The sequence below is a fragment of the Triturus cristatus genome, chromosome 8 (assembly GCF_964204655.1).
Source record: "Triturus cristatus chromosome 8, aTriCri1.1, whole genome shotgun sequence".
Taxonomy (NCBI): domain Eukaryota; kingdom Metazoa; phylum Chordata; class Amphibia; order Caudata; family Salamandridae; genus Triturus; species Triturus cristatus.
In genome coordinates, this window is record NC_140591.1 from 950,256,742 (window position 1) to 950,278,477 (window position 21,736).

Here is a 21,736-nt window from a genome sequence, read left to right on the forward strand (position 1 = left end):
TAGATTGGCACACAGTGACCGCAAACTCATCTGAATTGCCCAAGCAAAGAATCATTGCCTTTTGCTACTTCGCTGGATAGGAGAAACCACTACAGTGGCGGGCGCTTGTCTATAGCAGATACATTTGGACTATCTATTTCTCACCAACCAAGAAGTCCCCTTGCAAAAGACTATTCCAAATTGTCACAAGAGTCTCTGTCCATTTCTTCATTACAATCAATCTACATGGTTCAGGTCCCGTAATTGAAATCAGAATCTTTTGAGGACACAGAAGCCATAATTAATAAAGTAACTGATTGGCTCAGGGTAGAGCGGAATTGTCTTTCCGTGATTAGATCTGACATTGTGCATGCAAAAAGATACTCACCTAATCTATCTTCACTTGATTATATTCAAGTTGTTTTATTTTCAAAGTATTTGGCTGAAAATCTTATACATTTTGAATTACGTAGATGTCATCTCATGGGGGTTAAATTGCTTGGAATAAGGCTGATGGCATCTCCTCCATCTATTGAGATACCAAAAGCTTCTGTTAGGAAAGTGCCCAGCCTTTCTCCCTGCGACACTATAACTCCCTTGTATGCTGCTTCATTGAACTTGGGGAAATTGACTGACTAATGTACAATTCTCAATCAAATCCTTGTTGGTTTACAGAGTGTATAATCGGTGAAGCATCTGTTGTAAATCTAAAAGTGACAACAACTGGTACTGTTCCTGTGAGTAAGGCTGGGTTTAGTCTGGTGCTACTAATATGAGTAACCCTTTTACAAACAGTTGCACTATAGGAAATGTATCGAGATTAAAGATGGGGATAGTTCAGGTATTGTTAAAATAAACAATCCCTCAAGAAATTGTTGTACTATTGAAAACACACCAAAACAGTCACTCACAGCCAATTTTGGCGACACCCATGACATTTGTACATTTCAAGAAACCTGGGCCACAAACAAAGTGTTTGTTGATGGGTTCACTACTCTTAGTGTAGAGGCAAAACCAGGTGAGCAATTTGGGAGAGCAATTGGGGGTCTTATGGTTTTAATTAGGAATGGATGTATTGGTGCATTTACATTAATGGAGATAGATTGCCCTGATTTAATGGGGATTACTGTGACTTTTGCATCAGGATTTTGTTTGACACTTTTTAATTTAAGTTAAAACCCACAAGGGTATCTGGTAAATCATCCACATTACTACTTCTGGAAGAAGTTATGGACACTGAACAGATACATATAAAAATTATAGTAGCAGGGGATTTTAACATTTCTTATGAACCTTCAATTTATCTAAGTGAGATTACAAGCAAGGAAGATGAAATTTGGGGTATCCCGTCTCTACTAGGGCAACCTAGGAAAAACCTTTCTAGTCTTGCACTCAAACTAGCCTCTTTAACAGTTAGCAAGGGGCTTAGAGCATGCAATGGGCGCACCGTGTCCGATCCCAAAGAGAGCACCAATTTTTAAGAGAGGTGAGTGTACTAGTGTTATAGATTATGTTCTTGTTGACGTGAGATTGTGGTCACTTCTGACCGATATGAAAGTGGCAACACGATCTGATAGTGACCCAAACTTGTTAGAAGTAACCTTGGAGTGAGAATCCTTGAGGCAAGAATATAATATTTGCACAACTATAGTACCAACTCCCCTTGTAACTAATGATCGCCGCTATGTTTCCTAGCCAAATGTTATATCTAACCTAAAATTATACTCACAGATTTATAGTCTTGTTAAACATTTGGGGGCATATGTATCAAACGATTTTTTAATCGCAAATGCTGCGATTCGCAAAATAACAGCGTTTGCGATTAAAAAATCGGCAATCGGGATGTATGAGCCAAATCCCATTGCAAAATTAAGGAATTGCTAATTTAGCGATTTCTTAATTTTGTGTAAGCATTTAAGAAATCGCAAATTGCGATTTCCTAAATGATATGTAAAAAGCACCCAAGTTGTGCGAATTATCCTTAAGAAATCGCAAATTACCACCAACTTCCAGTTGGTGGTAATTTGCGCTTTCCATTCAAAATGCACTTTTTTGAATTTTACAAAGTGCCACGTGGCGCTCATACATGCCCTTAGGGCATGTATGTGCGCCATATGCACACACATGCTCATTTCAGGGGTGCATCAGTGTGTCATCATGACACCCTTGCACCTTTGAAATTATTCTCAAATTGCGATTAGCAAATTGCGATTCGCTATTTGAGAATTACTTCCCATTCATTCCTATGGGTCTCCTGGCCCATAGAAATGAATGGGCAGGTATTCCTTAATTGCGATTTCGCAATTTGCTAATCGCAATTAAGGAATTTTAAGAAATCGCAAAAAGTTTGCAATTTTTTAAATACATCCCGTTTTGCAATTCTCAAATAGCGATTCTTTAAAAATCGCTATTTGAGAATCGCAAATGGTGATGTTGATACATATGCCCCATGGTAACATATGTGGGATATAATGAAACAGAAATTCCTATTTTAAATATACATAATCCGCTGTTTGAAGAGTTGCAAAAGGACTTTTATAAGGATGTATTTCATGTAAAAATCCAACTCTGCTAAGGAGACAAAGTGGTTTGATCAAGCATGTAAATCAGCTAAGATCTCACTAAGATTTACCATCATGGATGGTGATCGACCAAAATTAGCAAAGCAAAATGCATTTATTTAAAAGTCACTTTTGAACAAGGCAAAAAGGAAGTGGGATGAAAATCTCTGGCAATATCTGCTAGCCGCTAGTAAAACAAATGGCATTAGGTTATTCTGGTGTCTTGTGGCTCAAATTAAGTCGGATAAAGTTAAGTCACATCATTATAACATCTTGCCTGACAAAGGGGTGGCTCATTTTTTGACACTTTATGCCACAGGAGATTGTGGGGATCTAAGGAGTAGTAGCAACCTAGAAACCTTTACAAAGTCAGATATTATAACCTCTACAAAAGTCTTGCTCCCTGTTTCCTTTAGCCTTGATGATACAAATAGAGCTATTGACTCTCTAAAATCTGCTAAGGCTCCCAGCCCGGGCAAAATTCCGGGAGATTTACATAAAATAGAGCCCCTAATCTGGACAACTTGTTTAAACTTATTATCAAATGCAGTAGCAGCTGGGTGCAAATTTACCTACTCTTGGCTTGGGGCAGAAATTATATCAATATATAACAAGGGCGATCCAAGTGATCCTTCAAATTATAGGCCAATCAGCCTGATTGACAATGCTAAAAAATCCCAAAACAATTCTTAGAGAAACTCCAGGATTGGGCTGATATAAATACCATTTTGTGCCCTCTTCAGGCAGGTTTTAGAGCAGAGGATAGCATATTTGATCAGATTTTTAGGGCTACAATTTTATATTAGAAATATGTTTTATTACAAAACCAAACGCTTTATACATGGCGTTTATTGATTTAAGAGCTGCGTTTGATCTTATCCCATGTCAAGTCTTGATAAAAAATGTTGGCCCCGGGAAATCTGGTCCGCCTAATTAACAAATTACATTAGAATAACTATGCTCAAGTTTGTTGGGGTTCCAATGGAGAGCTAACCGACCGTATCCCCATTGAGTGAGGTGTACACCAGGTCTGTGTTCTCTCACCTACATTGTTCTCCTTATATATTAATGACGTTGTTGAGACCATGGAGCAATACAGAAATGATTCCCCAGTTTTAACAATAGAAAGACTCTTCTCTCTGCCGACCATTCCCTTATTATTTCAAAGACACCTATGGGGCTCCAAATTTTAATCGACAAATTTTTAAGCTTTTGCAATTCTACGGGTATGGAGCTAAATGAGAATAAAACTAAATATATGGTATTTGGAAAAGGTAAGAAGGAGATTCCATTGTTGACATAGGTAGTGAGATTTTAGTAAGAGTACACAATTTTGATTATCTAGGTTTCAGACTTATGGACAATTATAGGTAGATAAGTCAACTGAATAAGAGCGCCCTAGTGATAGAGCACAGATCTAATGCTATTATCAGATTTTATAAGCAAACAACATTGGATGTAGTCTCACCTGCCCTGGAAATCTATCATGCTAAAGCTCAGGGTGCGGCGCTCTACGGCACTGGGATCTGGGGCTGTGCTGATACTCACCTGCTGACAATATCGGAAAACAATTTTATTGGGAGGTTGCTTGCTGTTCCATCTAGCTCACCCCTTACCCATTATATTTTGATGTGGGTTCGAAAAGAATCACTGACCTGGCTGTTTTAAATGTTTTAGTTCATTGGACCTGTCTCTGGACTATACCCAAGTTAGGAGTTTATAAAGATTCACTTATAGACTTATTAAAATTTCCAAGAGCTAGGACTCTTCCTTGGATTAAACTTGTTTCAGCTTGGTTGGGGAAATTGGGGTTACAGGGCTATTGGGATGATCCAACTGTAATTTGCAAAAATTACCTTAAGATTGTGAAAGCTTGTTATTGGGCTTACATAAATGAGAGATATATAACAACATATAGTACAAATGTCCCTCTGACTAATTTGTTATAAGATTTCAAGTTCTTTCCCATCATCAAGCAATTCTTGGATCTAATATCATTCTCCTCTAGCTAGAAGCTTGTATATACGTTTTCGTCACAGGACACTTCCTTTAAGATCTTTTACCGGCAAATGTTATATGAAACAAAATTGTTTTACTTGCCCAGCATGTGGCTTGAACGTTCAAGATGAGTTACACATAATATTTTTTTTGCCCTGAGTATTATAATTAAGGCTCCATGTTTTCCGATTTTACTGACTTTTACAGATAAATAGTCAGAAAAACATTTTTTTTCCTGTAAGTATTTATATGTAAATTTGGATAAAAATGGAATTTAGTCTCTTTTTTTGAGTGATTCTAAATTCTGTCAGTCATGTCTGTCAGGCTGTAAATTGTGTAGATTTACAGGTAAGAGGTCAAAAAATAAATAAATTATTGTAACGAGGCATTAACTCCAGTATATAGGCAAAAGATTGATTCTAAAATGTTCATATTTTCATATATGTGCATTGATTTATCATCTGTTGGACTTCATATTATTGAAATCGGGCATACATTCAGTTAAGACTTTACATTTATTGTTTAAATAAATGTGGAAATGTACTATTTTAGCTTCATTTGTCTTACAAAACCCGAAATAAGAATTGATAAATACAGATAAAGTTTGTAAAAAATAAATATGGATAAATATAGACGGAATTGCCAAGAAAATAAATACCATAAAACCGGGAGCCCTAATTATAATCCCCGTCGCAAACGAATTGTGCCAATCTGCCGTGACATGGGAACTGACAGACACTTGGTAGCCTTTAAAATTTTAAAAAGCGATGCTATTCCAAAAATAGTATTTGCAGTGAGCAAGTTTATACAGGCAATTTGGTTTAAGAGCTTCAAAATTCTAAAGACCACCACTTAATGTTATGCCAATTATACAAGTATTGACAAATATCCTTTTAATTTTTCAAGCCATTAAGGATCTTTTTTATATAAATATTTATAATGAGAACTTCTACTGGGATACAGTAATTGCAAACCCTTGTGCTTTCTTGCACAAGACTTCTGGTCGCACTATGGGGGGTCACTTTCTGGATCTATTGCACTGTTTTTCTATATTGCCCCTGCAGAAATGTTGTTTTATGAATTGATATGATGATGCTTCGACAATTTTTTATCTTTTAGGGGATTGATGAAGTACTTCTACTTGATTTTATTATAGATTATGAGATGATTATTACTATTTTATATATTCTCTCTTTGATGTAGGACAAAGTATAAATGGATTGATATTGTATGTTTAAAGTTCATGTTTCAGTGCTATTTTATTTTGTTTGTGTAAACTTTGAGGGTTTATTATAACCAAATGAAGTATATTAGTAGTACTACTACTAAATGCACATCATATTTTCAGGTTTGTCTCACATTTATGAGATATAAGTACCACTTGCTGTCCCGCTGTGAAATGGGAACAATCTATGAAAGCCAAAAAGATGCAAACACATGTGGATATTGATTTGTGATTTCAATGTTAAAAGTCTGTCACCTTTGGTGCCACTGGCTATGTCATATTCTGTAACAACAAGGGACCCAAGAGAAGTCGACCAGGGACCTTGGGAGACAATTGTTTTCAACAACAGTGGTCCCCAGAAAGTGATATGGAAACCAAAGGAATGAATATAGACTCAATCGTAGCTACATTTAGTGGACTTGTCCAGCCGGACAGAGGTCTGATATTTACTTGTAGGTTTAGGATATAATCATACAAAACAATACATAAAATGGGACACAATCCTGTGTCCTACTTAGCCAGTAGAGTAAAGGTGTTTTGTAGTGATTTGTTCTTGTAACACTTTATATACTCCTTGTGTAACAAACCGGAAAAGCTTTGCCTGAGCCCCCTGTTGTTCATTTTCTCCCTTGTTTATGTACTCTACTGGCTAAGTAGGACATAGGATTGTGTCCCATTTTATGTACTGTTTTGTATGATTATATCCTAAACCTACAAGTAAATATCTGGGTTTCTGGGAACCACTGTTGTTGAAAACAACAGGTTATGTAATGGTAAAGTGAAAACAGACAAGTAGTCTACAATACAAGAAAAGCCAATGTATATTGCTGAAAACCAGGAAATGTAATGATCCTACAAGAAATTAACACATGGCCCAAGGTTAAAAATTGGGTTTCTGTTTAGAAGAGCAACACACTCTCCAAGTAGGAGCCACAATCCTGGTCAGACTAAGTCAGTTAAATACCATAAATTAATCTGTGCCCACCCTCTGGTAGGATGCCACAGAGCAGTCTGGGTTAACTTAAGATACAGTGTGTAAAGTATTTATGCAACACTTCAAACAGTAACAAAGTGAAAACACCACAAAAGACTTCACATCAAGTTGAAAAAAGTAACTTATATTTTTATGAACATAAACAGAGCAAAACAAAAAAAATCCAAAGGGTATAACATGAGTTATGAATTTTTATGGTTTAAATCTTTTATTAAGTTTTAGACAAGAGACAAAAAGACCCCCGACTCCCTGGGGACAGTGCAATGAAGACAACCAGTTTTGCAAGAGATAACATTACAAAAGTAAGATGAGCGGTGCGGGTCTACGGGAAAAAACAATAAGTGGGAGTAGGAAAAACAGAACAAACATTAGAACCCAACTCAACCTCCCTCTACCCCCCATCCCCCCCCTCGTCCACTAAGAAGAGAAAAGAAAAGGGGAAGAATGAGTGCTCAAGAAATCAGCGTGGCTGCTTGGGGTTACGCGAGAAGCCAGCTTGTGGGATTTGTGTATCAACAAGGCGAAGAAGTCTGAGGTATCGGGGACATGTCAATTCTCGGAATTCAGCTGTGAGCAAGGTCAGAACGGGTCGCCACAGCTCTGGAAATTCGGACCCATTGCCAGATAAAGCGAGGGTGAGCTTTTCCATTCCCAGCACCTGCCAAAGCCTCTGTAGCCATCCGGAGTGTGTTGGTGGCTGGGTGGATCGCCAGTGCGCAAGAATATTCTGAGTGGCTGCACCCAGTGCGAAAGCTATCAACCGACCCCTCCTAGACTTTAGGGGATATGTTATAGGATTGGGTAGTCCCAGGAGAATGTATTCATGGAATTGCGGGAGTTGTGTATCAAAGTGGCTATCTACCTCATCTAATATGTGAGACCAATATGGTTGGATGCGGTCACAGCTCCAGAGAAGATGCGTGAGGGTGCCCACTTCCCCACATCCTCTCCAGCACAAGGCACTCTGTTGAGCATCGAAGCAGTGGAGGCGTTCCGTTGTGTAGTACCAATAGGTGGCTACCTTAGTCAGTGTCTCTGTAAGGCCCATGTGGTATGCAGAGTGCCACGCCCTGTGGTTGATGCCATCCCACTCCTTATGGCTAAGTGTTCGTCCCAGTTCCCACTCCCATCGCATTCGACCAGCGTTGTAGGTAAGGGTAGAAGTCAGTTACAACTGTTTGTATAGGTCGGAAATTATTTTTTTATCGGAGGTGTGGGTGATGAGCCATTTTTTGTAAGGGGTTAGCAGGCGCTGAGTGCCTGGTTTGATGTGCGGTTGAAGCGCCCAATGCCTGAGTTGGAGTTAGGGTAGGCGATCCAATTCAGAGATGCCATAGTATGTCTTGAGTTGTGGGAACTGAATAAACCCTTCTAGGTCAAAGAGATGGCCGAGGGATCGGCACTCGGTGGGACGCCATGCTGCGAAGGCCTTGGGGTCGATATCAGGGTGAAATTCTTGGTTATTGAAGAGGGGCATCAGGGGGGAGGAAAAGGAGGTCAGACCGTGGGCAGTGTTAGTGCGATCCCAAACCTCCATGATCGTGCCCGTAATATATGACGCGTAGAGATTGGGTGGCCTATCTGTCTTACGAAGAAAGGGGATGCCCTGTAGGGGCCTAGCAGCTACCGCCTGGTCTTGAAACAACTAGTGTTTCTCTGACTCGAGGAACTGCCATTCTACCAGATATCGAAGTTGTGAGGCATAAAAGTAGAGCTGTAGGTCCGGAATCCCGACTCCCCCCTTCTCCGGTGGGAGAACCGCGACCGCGTGCGTGAACCGGGGCTTACGGCCCTGCCAAATGAAGTTCGCTAAGTCAGCTTGTGTTTGTTGGATCCAGCCCGGAGGGGGCCAGAGGGGAAGGGTCAGGAAGAGGTACAGGATCTGAGGAAGAACGGTCATCTTAGTGGCTGCTATTCTGCCTAACCAAGATAGAGTGTGGTGCTTCCATTGCCCTAGTTCCATGCGAATGTGCGTTCGGAGTTTGGAGTAGTTGATGTCAATAGTGGCTGGTATGGTGGGCCCTAGCTGAATTCCCAGATAGGGGATCGAAGAGGTTGACCACTGGAGAGTATGTTTGTCTTGCAGATGAGCTAACGTAGTAGAGGAGAGAGAAATGTCTAGAGCAATGGACTTATCTATGCTAACCTTAAAGCCGGAGGCCTGTGCAAAGCAGTGCAGCTCTATGAAAAGGGCGCGCATCGTGGGGATCGGGCTAGAGAGGGAGAGCAGAATATCATCCGCGTACAGGCTGATGGTGTGGGTATCCCCTCCAAATTTAATGCCCGTGATGAGAGGGTGGCTTCTGACCCGTAGAGCAAGCGGCTCCATATAGAGCGCGAATAGGAGGGGCGAAAGAGGGCACCCCTGTCTAGTGCCTCTGCCTATAGAGAAACGCGAGGACGTCTGGCCATTCACCCGCACAGTCTCTTTGGGTGAGCGATAACAGTTGAGGGTCCAAGTGCGTAGTTTTTCACCAAGGCCGAAGCAAAGCAGAACCTGCTCCAGATAGGGCCAATGTACCCTATCGAAGGCTTTTTCAGCGTCGATGGCCAGCAACATGTACTCCCCCATTGTGCGTGACGCCTTCTCTAGCAGGTGGAGGATTCTCTTAGTGTTATCGCTCATTTGCCATTGCGAAATAAAGCCGGCCTGGTCTGGCTCTATCAATTGGGTCATATATGGTGCGAGATGAGTAGCGAGGATACTAGCGTAAAGCTTAATGTCTACATTCAAGAGGAAAATCGGCCTATACGTGCTGCATTGTGTTCAGTCCTTCCCTGGTTTCGGGATGACCACGAGTGATGCTTCCGGCATCTCCTCTGGGATGGCCCCGACCTGTGTGAAGATATTAAATAGATCGCGCAATATGGGAGCTACTTGGGTGCAGAAGGTTTTATAAAAGTCCGCTGTGTAGCCATCTGGCCCAGGTGATTTGCCAAGCTTGAGGTGAGAGATCGCTGCGATAACCTCCTCCGTACCTATGTCCCTGTCCAGGCAGTTGGCCTGTGCTTTGTTGAGAGCTGGTATTTGCGCTGTCGCTAAGTAATCAATACTGTGTTGTGCATCTAAAGTGTCGCCTGAGTACAGCATCGCGTAGAAGTCTCTGAAGGCTTCCACGATTGCCGTGTCATCTGTGGTAAGCTCACCCCCAGTGGTGCGAATGGTCTGCACTCCCTGTCGCTGCCTGGTTTCCCGCAGTTTGTGCGCTAAGAGGCGACCACATTTATCGTCCCCGGTGTAATAGGAGTGGCGGAGTCGAAGAGCCGCATACTCGGCCCGGTCCTGGTCGAGTGCCGCAAGCTGTTTCCATTCCACGCAAAGTTGATGCCAGGCTCTGGCCGCTCCAGTGCGCTGGTGCATCTGCTCAAGTTCAGCTACCCGTTGAGTAAGCTCAGCTGGTTTGCGACTACGCTTTAAGCCGTCCATTGTGTCGCTAAAGAGGTGTTTGGAGTACTGTTGAGGGCAAGGTAATTTGTGATAGTGGCCTTAACTTGGTCAACTGTGCAGGCCCAATGCAGCAATGCATCGCGAAGTCGCCAGTGTCTCAACGGTTGTCATGTAGGAGGGAACTGGAAGGAGGCAATGACTGGGGAGTGATCTGAGAGGGACGTCGTCAGAATCTCGGAGTCAGTTGCAAGTGCTTGTAGTGGTGCGGAACTAAGGAGATAGTATAGTCTGACATATGTTTTATGAGCTCTCGAGTAGAAAGTATAGGCTCGGCTGTGGGGATGGAAATAGCGCCATAAATCGACAATACCTAGTTCTTGGAGGCAGGCCGACCCTGTCGAGGAAAGAGCACCAACCTGGCTCGAGTGGTCGTGAATGTTATCAAATACTAAATTCAAGTCCCCACCCAGCAGTAGGCGCCTCTCCGAGTTTGCCGTCGCCTCAGTAAGTGCGTTGTGAAAAAATTTGTCTTGTCCTTCATTAGAGGCATATAAGGATCTCGCTATGAAGGAAACTCCAGCCACAAGAAACTGATATGTGAGCAGGCGGCCCTTGATCTCAGCCTCTTTCTGGAGCACTTTACCTTGGAAGGAACGGGAAACGAGAATGGCAAACCCGGCAGATTTAGTAGGATTGGAGGAGATCATCTTTGTGGGATAGGCGCGTGATTTCATCCTGTGGTGGTCTTTGGGGATAAGATGTGTCTCCTGCAGGAGACATATGTTGGCTTGGATTGTTCCAAGTAGTGGAGGACTGCCCTGCGTTTAATGGGATTGTTTAAGCTGCGTACGTTAAGTGTCAGAATTCTAATAGGTTTGTGTGGCATCGAGGTTAACAGGGAGCGTAAGCTGTGTCACATCGTGAGCAGTCGTACGGGCTAAGGGATGGGTGACTATGAGAGGGCAGCCCATACCATCTAATAGCCGGTCCGCATAGCGCAAAGGGAATAGGAGGACGAGGGGACCCAGCCCAAAACAAACCCCAAAAAACACTGAAAACAAAGCCTCAATACAACATCCAGCTGGGGACAGTTCGAACAGTCAAGGTCATGTAACATTGTCCGTCATCTCGAGATGACCGGGCAGAATAAATAGGGGGGTCCGTCTTGTGACCAATAGGAAGAGCACCATTCCACCCGCCGCCCGCCTAGGCCTAGTTAGGGAGTATGCAGAAGGTAAAAAAAAAAACTAGTTTCATTTGGTGCTGGAACCCTCCCCTGCGAGGGCCTCCGATACGGCAGTGATAGCTGCCTGCTGGCTCCTGGCTATCTCAGATTTGTGTGGTTTCTGGGAGCGTCTTCACCTGCCTTGCCGTTCCCATCCCGACGGGGATATCTCGGGCCCTGACCCAGTGCTGTGTTCATCGTTTTCCTCGTTCGGTGGGGCGAGGCCCAACAATCGGCAAGAATCTATTAATGAACGAAGTTGATGGAGTTTGCTGTTGTAGCGGAAGATTAGTCACAATGGATGACCCCAAGATTACGGGATCCCCTCCTGTCGAAGGTGTTCTGTCACAGGACGGAATTGTCGGCGACGTTGAAGAGTGATCAAAGCTAAGTCCTGGTACAGCACTGGGGAGTGGCCGCGGAAGGAGATGGGGTGTAGAGATCTCGCCCTAGTGAGGATGGCTTCCTTGATCCTGAAGTCCTGCACGCACACCAGGATATCTGCTGGAGGGGCATAGGGTGCTCGAGGCGGCCCGACCTTGTGCGCTCTGTCTAGGATGTTGTCGGAAACGTGGGAGTCACCAAGTATATGGCGGAAGAGGCTGTTGGTAAATGCAAACAGATCTTTGGTGTCCTCTGCAGCTTTCACCTCATGGATCCTGATATTGTGTCTGCGGGACCTATTTTCCAAGTCCTCTAGATGTGATTGGATGGCCACATGTTGGTCCTGCACTCTAATTACTTCCTGTTGAAGCATTGTCATCTCGGTTGCAGCAGTGTCGCTCTTCTCCTCCAAAGTGGCCACCCGTTCTCCCACAGCGTCCACGTCCCTTTGTATCTTCTTGATCTCCGTCGCAAATTCAGGTTTGACTGACTGTATATCTTCCCGGAGGGTGAGGAACGGCGACTCCAGATAGGCTTTTGTTATCGGTTCATCTCCAGATGAAGCGGAGGGTTTAGAGGCCTCATTCTCAGGGGCTGCAGCCGCCATGTTGGGGTGGGACAGCAAGCAACCAAACATATCCTTCAGAGGTCTCCCCTTTCTTGTCCTAGACGTGGACATGCCCTTTCATCGTCCCAAAGCCCAGTACAGAGAGGAGAGAGAACCAGAGGAGCCTCAGCTTGTCCAACAAGGTGTCAAGCGGATGTCACGACAGGTACACAATGCAGGCCACGACTATCCCCCTCGATCCCACCCGGCCTGGCTGCTTCCGCTGTAGAGTATATGTCACCAAGTGGGGGCAAAAAGCACCACCCCCCTATGCCGCTTCCTCTGAGCACCATGGCCTTGCGGGGCTGTCGCAGAAATGAGCGGTCAGACGGCTGCGACAGGAGGCGAGGTCCTGACCAACGGGTAGCAGGCCTAAACCAGAGGAAGAGTCAAAGGCCAGTGCAGTCTGGGCCGACAGGGCCCCCCAAGGTTCTCTCAGAGTTCGGAGGGTCTTTGCGCTGTGTGTGCGATATGTTCCAGCATGCAGGGACTGGCTCCACTCAAGGCAGGAGGCCTCCCATCCCTCAATCACCAACAGGACATTCCCACCTCGAGTCCACCCGGGGAAGGGTTCTCGTGGTTTGCAGCAGTGGGCTAGTTCGGTTAGAAAGGTGGGTGATGTGTTCCGTATTGCATGTGAGGGGTCACTGTGCAGGCCCAGGGTTCAACTCCTCACCACCAGAGGGAGCCCAGTCAGGGAAATTGAAGAAGCGCCCAGGTGTCCCTAAGCCCTCCCACAGGCGCTCTTGAAATCGGGGCCAGGGATCTTCTGGGCCTAGTGCGATTGTGACCCAATGGGTATGTAGACCGTGCCCGTGTCCGAGCCTGGTGAAGACCAGGAGCCGTGCTCAGGTGGTTACGTGTGGCAGCTGATGATGTCCGGTGCGATCCCTGGAGGCCAGGCCCCCCGTCAACAACCGGGGAAGCACTCTGGGGCCCTGGGCCTGGTTGCTGGAGGTGCCGGCTATGGGGTTCTGCAGAGCCGGGACTGTCCCCAGAGCCGATGCCAGGCTCACTCCCTCGTGCTCCGATGCGCCGCTCCGTATCTCAAGTTGGCACAATGGAGCGGAGCTGTGTCGTTAGTGACTTCTCCCCAGGCCCCGTGCCGCCTCCCACTGCCGTCTCCTCACTCACCAGACGTGTGCGGGGTGCGGATCGCTGCCGAAGGAGGAGCCAACCTCCTGGTGTGTCTGCAGACCGCCGAGCTGGCGATGCTTTCTGCTGCAGAGAGAGCTCCGCTGGTCACCGCCGCTCCACAGAGGGCGCAGGCAAGCTCATTCACAGTCCTTCGGCCCGCTCGATTCTCCGTGGCCCTTCACTCACGTCACCTGAGGCACCCGCTCCCTCCGTGGGCTGCTCTAAAATGGAGGCCGGGGATCCTGAGGCCTAGGAGACCACTCATTGCTATCTGTTGGGGCTTGCTGGCCCGGCGATACCCCTCTGCCAAACAATGGAAGCACCCACCGTGTCCCGGGGGTGCTCTGGTGCAGCTGCAGGCAGCTCCCCCCAGCCGCGATCACCTCCGCAGTCCCAGCAGCTGCTCGGGCAGGGCCCACACCCCGGTCACGAGCTCGGCACCATCCGGAGCGGATAAAAGCCCCCAAGCGGCTGGGCAGCGTTGCAAGCAACCCGCGTGTCATCCGGGTTGTCTGCGGGGTGGCCGAGTGGTAGGAAGCTGGCCCCGATGGTCCGGAGCTCCGGACCACTGCCTTGTCGAAGCCGCCCACTGCCGTTCTCGAGGAGAGGGCTGCGAGACCTCACATGCGGACGCGGTGATGCCGCAGCCCTCAGCGTCCGCAGCAGGGCTATGAGGACCGCACCGGAAGACCCTCGACAGAGAGACCCTCCGGTGATCCCTCAGGCTGATTTTGCGCCCCGTAGAGGTCCGGTAGTGCTATTTTCAGCGGGCAGCAGGTAGGAGCTCCAAACTACGCGTCCTACTTCTCCGCCATCTTGGCCACGCCCCAGTTATGCATTTTTAAAGAATAAATGAAAATAAAACACTTAAAAGCATAAAGCGCAAACCAGTGACATCTGGTTGCTTGTGACGGTGTCAATTCAAAAGTTCAGGAATAATGCGATGGAGCACAGGTCAGAAACAGGGACCGGACTTGGCCCACTGAAACAGTATTTTGGTTGTGCCGATGTCAAAGATGATGCAAGGAGTAGGAGAGACAATGTATTGTTGTTGATTTTTTTGATGAAGGCGATCAATCGGTTTGGAGTGGCACAATATCGTCAATACTAGGTTGTAAGCGATGCAAACAGCACAAAGCGATGCATCAGTGCTGAGTCACCAAAGTTGGGGATGCGTCTAGACCTGGAGTAGATGCGCTGCACATTTGGTGATGCGAGGTCCGCTATACTTACAGCGGCGGTGAGGCATCAACATAAGGGGAGATACGCCAGTTCTGGTTGGCTTAACATCGACAATGCATAGATTTCAGCAGTTGCAGAATTTTATGCCCACTTCCAAGGACCTAGGGATGGATTGGCACAATTTGGCAGGGCAAGACTTGAAGCAATCCAATTCCAGGTACATGTGTAGGGTGAGGAAAGGTTTTTGATGTCCCTGAGACTTACAACAGGGGGAAAGCCAGTATGTCCTTGGAGTCACTCTGGGTTCAAGTGAGAGGGGTCCACTCCTTCCTCAGCAGGGGGGAGGGTAGCAGGCAGCAGGACAGCACAGCAGAAAAGCAGAAAAGCCATTCTTCCAGAGCAGCAGTCCAGCAGATTGGCAGTGCTTGTAGCACCACAGCAGTCCTTCCTCCTGGCAGAGAATCTTCACAGGTCCAGTAGGTCTGATTTGGTGTGGTTAGAGATCCAGTATGTATATCCAGTTGCATCTTTGGAGTGTAGGTGATTTTAAAGAGGGACATTGAAGTGCAAAGAGGCCCTCCCTCCCAACTCTGTCTGCAGACTCACTACAGGGGGGTAGCAGCCCTCTGTGGTAGGAACAGGACACAACCTATTCAGTTGTAAGTGTCACTTCTCCCTCCCATGCTGCCCAGGATGCCCCAACAAGATGTGGATGGCCACTCAGTCACACCTAAGCTTCCTGTGTGTGTGGTTGTCTAGAGGAAATGCACAAAGTCCAGCTGTCACCAACCCCTGACTTGTAATGGAGATTTACTGCAGACGCACAGGACTATGAGCAGAAAAATGCCTTATTTCTCAAAGTGGGATTTTTAAAAGGGTAGTGATAAATTCAACTTTACCAGTAAAGTGATATGAAACTTGAAAAATCTATTCCTTTACAATCAGGAATTACAGCTTATAGGTGTAATAAGGAATGTCCAGTGTTAACCTATAAGTAGGGTAGGCCTCACAGTAGTGAAAAACTAATTTGGGACTTGTTTGCTACCAGGACATGTAAAACCTAAAAGTAAATGTCCTACATTTTTATTACAAAGCACCCTGCTCTATAGGCTTCCTAGGGCATACTTCAGGGGTGACCTATATGTATTAAAAAATAGAGTTCACAGCTTGGCAAGGGGTTTTAAATCTGTAGTGGCAGGCCTGAGACATGTTTATGGGGCTATTTGAGTGTGTGGCTCAAACAGTGCTATAAGCCCACTAGTGCAAAAAGAGCAATTGATGGACAGAATGCAGAACAATGTCATACATTCACCCCAGTACAGAGATCTGGTCCTAAATCCATTGTTTTTTTGCTGACCATGTCATTCCAGTTTTGACCTAGCTTTATGCAAATCAGTCTTGAACCTGCGCCCAATGGGAACAGTCCAGCATTCCATTCATCAAGTATTTCTTTTGCATATGTCGTCCTAAGTGGGAAGGGTATGCCCAGACCTGGGTCCCGTGCTCACTACACCATGGAATTGAAGCTAGCATGGCTGATGAAGGGTGATGCACTGAGACCGGTCCCAAAATGCTTGTTTCTGGTCCAGGGAGGACCTGGCTTGGCAGTTCGGGCTGGACTGTTCCCATAAGGAACAGGGTCAAGACTGATTTGCATATGGCTGGGTCCAAACTGGGGTGGTGTGGAGAGCAAAAGAATGATGGATTAAACCCAGATCCTTGTGATTGGGGGGAATGTTTGCATTGTCAAGCATTCCGTCCATCAATTGTTTCTTTTGCATAGGCCCACTAGTAGTATTTCATTTACAGGCCCTGAGCACTTGTAGTGCACTGTACTATAGACATTTAAGTAAAATAAATGTGGTAATTGGGTATAAACCGATGTTTCCATGTTTAGCAGAGAGAGCAAATGCACTTTAGTACTGGTTAACAGTGGTAAAGTGCTCAGAGTCTTAAAGCCAACACAAATGAGGTCGGAAAAAGAGGAGGAGGAAGGCAAAAAGTTTGGGGTGACCCTTCAGAGAGGGCCATTTTCCAACATACACACTTTGTACCCCAGAACACACTAGCATCACAGGTATCACAGGTACATGGGGGGGTGCCAACATGAGTATCATAATGCAAGTGCAAATCTCACACACTCCATTACTTGTTACATAGTTGACTCTGAATTTCTGAGACTTATCAACATGACTACAAAACAAATAGTAAGTAAACAATATGACTCGAAAAAGACATCTCAAAAGTAATGATCCATGTTCCTTTTTTAAAAGATTTGTATCTCAGTAAAAGAAAAACTGTTCATCCATGTGAAATGTATTTTGACCTCACTACCTCTTTCTCTACTGAACCCAAATGTAAAACATGTCTGTAAAATAGGAATCCAGGCAAGCGGACATTGTTCCCCATCCCCCATCTGTACATGAATTGAAATCCGGGCATTTCACAGCATCAATCTGTACAGTAGGTGACATCACTTCCTGCCCTCTACCTACTTCAAACAAATCAGGATGTCCTACTGCCTATAAATCCCCAGCAAGGATGGACAAAGACAAGGGCATTGTTTGCTTTGGCCTGGTAATGCCTGGAAGGGCCTTGGCCAGAGCCCTTGTTTAACTAAAACCTACAAGGTAAGATGTAATTATGTGCAGCACTGGGTACCCTGTATCACCAATACTCACATTTACACCAAAACCTAGATAAAAAACGCTCACATAGCATCCTCACAGCACATAGACACAACCTCATTCATATCCCACTTTCTACCACATAAACTCAAATAGAACTCACATTCCAACTCATGCTCATTAATGCTCACTATGCAGTACTCCACCCACCATGCATTACACACCTTATCACCTATCACAAGCTTGAAACCTTCTTCATCGCAGAAACATGGTTCACCAACACATTCTTGCACATCCTAGCTGTGCTTTTTCCCACAGGCTACAGCATTCATTGCATGGATGGTGCACATAAGAAGGGAAGAGGCCTCCCAATCATTCATAAGTTGTCCTCATCCTGTGCCGTAGTCAAGCAAGCAATTCTTAACTCCATGGAGCTTCTGACATGCCACTTCTCATTTTATGCAACTCAGACATCACTTTCCATCTTATACACAGGACTCCCATGCAAAACAAGGACTTCACCAATAATTCTCACAACTTCACACCGCCTCATCCATCCAACAACTCTTAGGTAACTTTACCTTCCCAGACAACACAAGCTCCAAAAACTCAAGAGACATCCTCCTCAGCCTTATCGACACACTCAATGTGGTCCAGCATGTCACCCAATCAACCCACTCCAAAGGGTGCATCTTCAACCTTCTCTTCTCAACATCACAGTCAAACCATTGAAATCCACTGATGCCTCTGGACTGAACTGACCATCTTGCATTTGCTATCTCCCCACTCAGTGTTTTACAAATAAACCAAGGTCAACTCAAACATGAAATAAATCCAACAAAGAATTCTCCTTCAATAACCTAATTCATGAACTCAGCCTGCTCTGCCAACTCAACTTCTGACCACAACACCAACCTAAAAGACTTCAACACTTTTGTGGAAAACTATGTGACAATCCAAGCTCAAAATAAAATGCAAGTTGCAATTCAAAACCTTCATCAAACTTGAAATCTAAACACCTTGGTGACATTTAAATGCTGCATCTGCAGACAGGAAAGAAAATGGAAGAAAATCAGAACTCCCAATTGCTCCATGATATTGAAATCCCTCAGCTCAACATGCAGATGGCTCATCCCATCACCTAAAAGCAAAGGGCTATACCTAAACCATCAGTGAAGCCATCATCCTGAAGGGGTGACAAGCTCTGTCCAGGCCCACCTGAGAGCTTCAGCAAGTCTATGGGTGCAGGCCCTTTAGTCTGGACTCTATTGTGTAGCCTGTTGTTTCACAAAGTGGCAAGGACAGCGTTCTACAGGCCCAGGGAAGGCTGGAAACCTACCTTGATTCAAAAGTGTTACAATCTATGACCTGGTCCGCACCAGAGCTCCAGCAGGCCCAGGGTCTTGGTCTCTGGGCCCGAGTTGCATTTGGTGTCCCATGGTATCACAAAGTGTCCAGTGTAGGGTTCCCATCACTACCTCTCCTTTTTTTTTCTTGGGCAATAAGCTATGGCTGAACTTCAGTTTGAGCTCTGGGAGGCCCCTGTGCCCGGCCTCCTGGCCCAACCTGAGCCCAACCGGAGTTGAAGCTGATGCCTTTTAGTGTCATTTCATGCCCACTTTCCTCCCCAATGGCAAACAGCATCTTGCCCTGGAGAAAATGGTTCCACCAGACTTCCATTCTCGTATCTCAGTCTCTGGTTGTCCCCACCATAGGAAAGCATTGTATAACCAGATAGCCGAGCTGACCTGGAAGTACAGATAAAAGCTCATTTGAAGTGTTGAGTCTAGCCAGGGCTACAGGAGGTCATATATATCTGGGTGAATGGCATGTAATATCACCCGGTGTGCTCCCATTGCAAGAAAGGTTAGTGGCTTTCCTCCTGATTAGTGGGAAAAAGTTCACATGCAACCTGCTTTTAATCCATATGTTCTCTTCTGATTATGAAAGTGTCCCTGCCACACCACATAGTGTCCCAAGAGACCCTGAAGGGCTAGGGTCTTTGTCTGCATTCCTCACCTGCCCCAGGATCTTCTGTGAACCTCCCATCCCAAAGAGCAGGCAGGGATATAAAGTGAATATCCTGGGATGACCTAACCAGCACCATGCTCAGTCGATTAGACATACTTGGTCCCTTTAAAGGCAGATTGCTTGACCTGCCTCAACTGTTATTTCGAGTAAAGAGCATCCACCATGCTGTTATATTTCATATAGGTAGCCCGATATAGGTCTACGTATCATCATAACCCTTCACCTACATTCTTTCCTATACTACATACATAACAGATTTGGAGGAATGAACTTTTACCCAGTTACAATACTACACCAAAGTACGTAGGGTTTTTCCCTGGACACTCGCCTCATAAATTATGCATGAGGATTCTTAGTTTCTTGGAATCACAGCAGGGCCATCATCTCCTGCATAATAACTGTGTATAAATTTTCTTTCTGGCGTCATCCTAAGTCCAACACTGGCACAGCAAGGTAGAACCCATGGGAATACCTTAGGGTATATAAACACCACATCTTGCTGAAATAGGAAGAGGAGATCACATCTTCCGTGCCGACACACTGACGCGAGATGCTGAGGTTCCTGCATGCAGATACTCCAGCTCACAGTGGTGTGTTCAACTCGAAACCAGAACTAGGTCCCGCAGTATCACATCAGGTAATGGGATTGGCTTTATCCAAGAGGGATTCTTGGCTTTACACCTACTCACCAGTGGAAGGATCATTAATGAGGAGAGGCCTGAGGGATGATGCAAATTCAACCTATACTGTGGCATGCAGAGAGTGGCCTTTGTCTCAAGTGATGGTTGATGATTTGGTCTGTGGCTGCGGGGCACTTTGGTGAGAACTGGGCAATGGGCGGTCCCATCTGTGAGGATCTAGATGACACCTGAGGACCAAGGTATGTGTATCCTGGGGGTCTCCTGCAGGCTCAGAAGGAATGGGCTAGGTAAAACAGTCTGCAAACAGAATCATGCAGTAGGGACTCGGACAGTAGTCCTTGACTTGGTAGGGGCCCAATGTGATAAATCACCCTCCCAAGATGGAACCCACACTTACACAGCACCATCCTGTGTACCTACATTGTAGTGCTTTCCCAGCCTGAGCCTAGAGAGACCCTACCATATTGACCATATTGATCTCCGGGCCTGATTGGGTTTCAATGAAATGAGCAGTGACCCACCCTGGGTTGCAGGGCAGTATGCATGGGAAGGAGTCATGTCCATGAGGGAACCCCAGCTACTTTCGACGTAGATTCTGTGTAACTTTGAAGTCCCTGAGAACAGAATCCTGTGGGTACGTGTGGATGTTGCTTTGAGGGGAGATGGGGGAGCAGCACCGGCAGCTTGAGCTTCCATGCACATACATTTGTGCTCGTCATTTGAGTTGCTTTGATAGCCATGGAAAACCAGCTCATCTCCACCTGTTCCTCCTCCAGGGAGGGTGAGACATCATGCAGGTACAGCTCTGGCTAGCACCTTGGTAGGAGACTCTTTCCATGCAGGGGTCAAATCCTGGCTCCTGCCTGCCATGGTGGAAGGTAGGTGGCTGATGTGCAGGAGGTGAGACCCTCCTTTCTTGTCAGGTACATAGCTATCTGGTCTAATGTGGCTGGGCAGGGGCTGAAAGACTAATGTGGCTCTGGCTGGGTGTCTGCCTGATTGTCCAGTGGACCAGAGGCAGAGCTCCCTGGGAGATGCTTAATAACTGGTGATATGGGGCGCGGCTCCCAGTCTAAGCACCTGGAAATCTTTGTGAACTGTTGAGTTTGACCCAAAGAGGAGATGACTGATGGGGTGCTATTCTGTCAGGCCATGTGGGTAGCAGACAAATGGTGCTACCTTCCTCCTACCTGTCCTGCACATGCAAGTGGGTGAACTTTTCAAAAGTTCCCTGTCTGGTAGTTGCTGAAATGTCAATTGCTTTGGGACCATTCCAGGTCATAGCTGAGTCTGTCACAAGGAGCTTCTCTTCCTTTGTCCCTTCAAGGTCAGACACTGGCCTCCTCTCCTGGCACAGAGGAATGCGTGCCTGGCCTTCCTTTATTTGGAAAGGCAGGTGCCTGGTCCATACCAGCGGTAAACTCCAGGGATCCTTGCTGTGTGTTGCACATGGCTGTCTGTGGCATCACATGGCTGACCACGTGCACATCTATATGTGCCCTTTGCATGAGCAGAGCTGGGAATTTACCCTACTTCTATGGGTTGTGTATTCTTAATCTTATCCCTGACTTTTGGTCTCCAATACAGGAAATGGCATCTTGCTATGGTCCCCGAGTGATAAAGTCTGTTTCTGGCCCTACCCTGATTCCACAGGTTTGTTCAACTTACTACAATTTGGCATCTGCCTACAACCTTGTAGAGCAGATTGTGCATAGTGTGTTTGTGGGGTACCCAGTGGTAGATTATTCATAGATCAA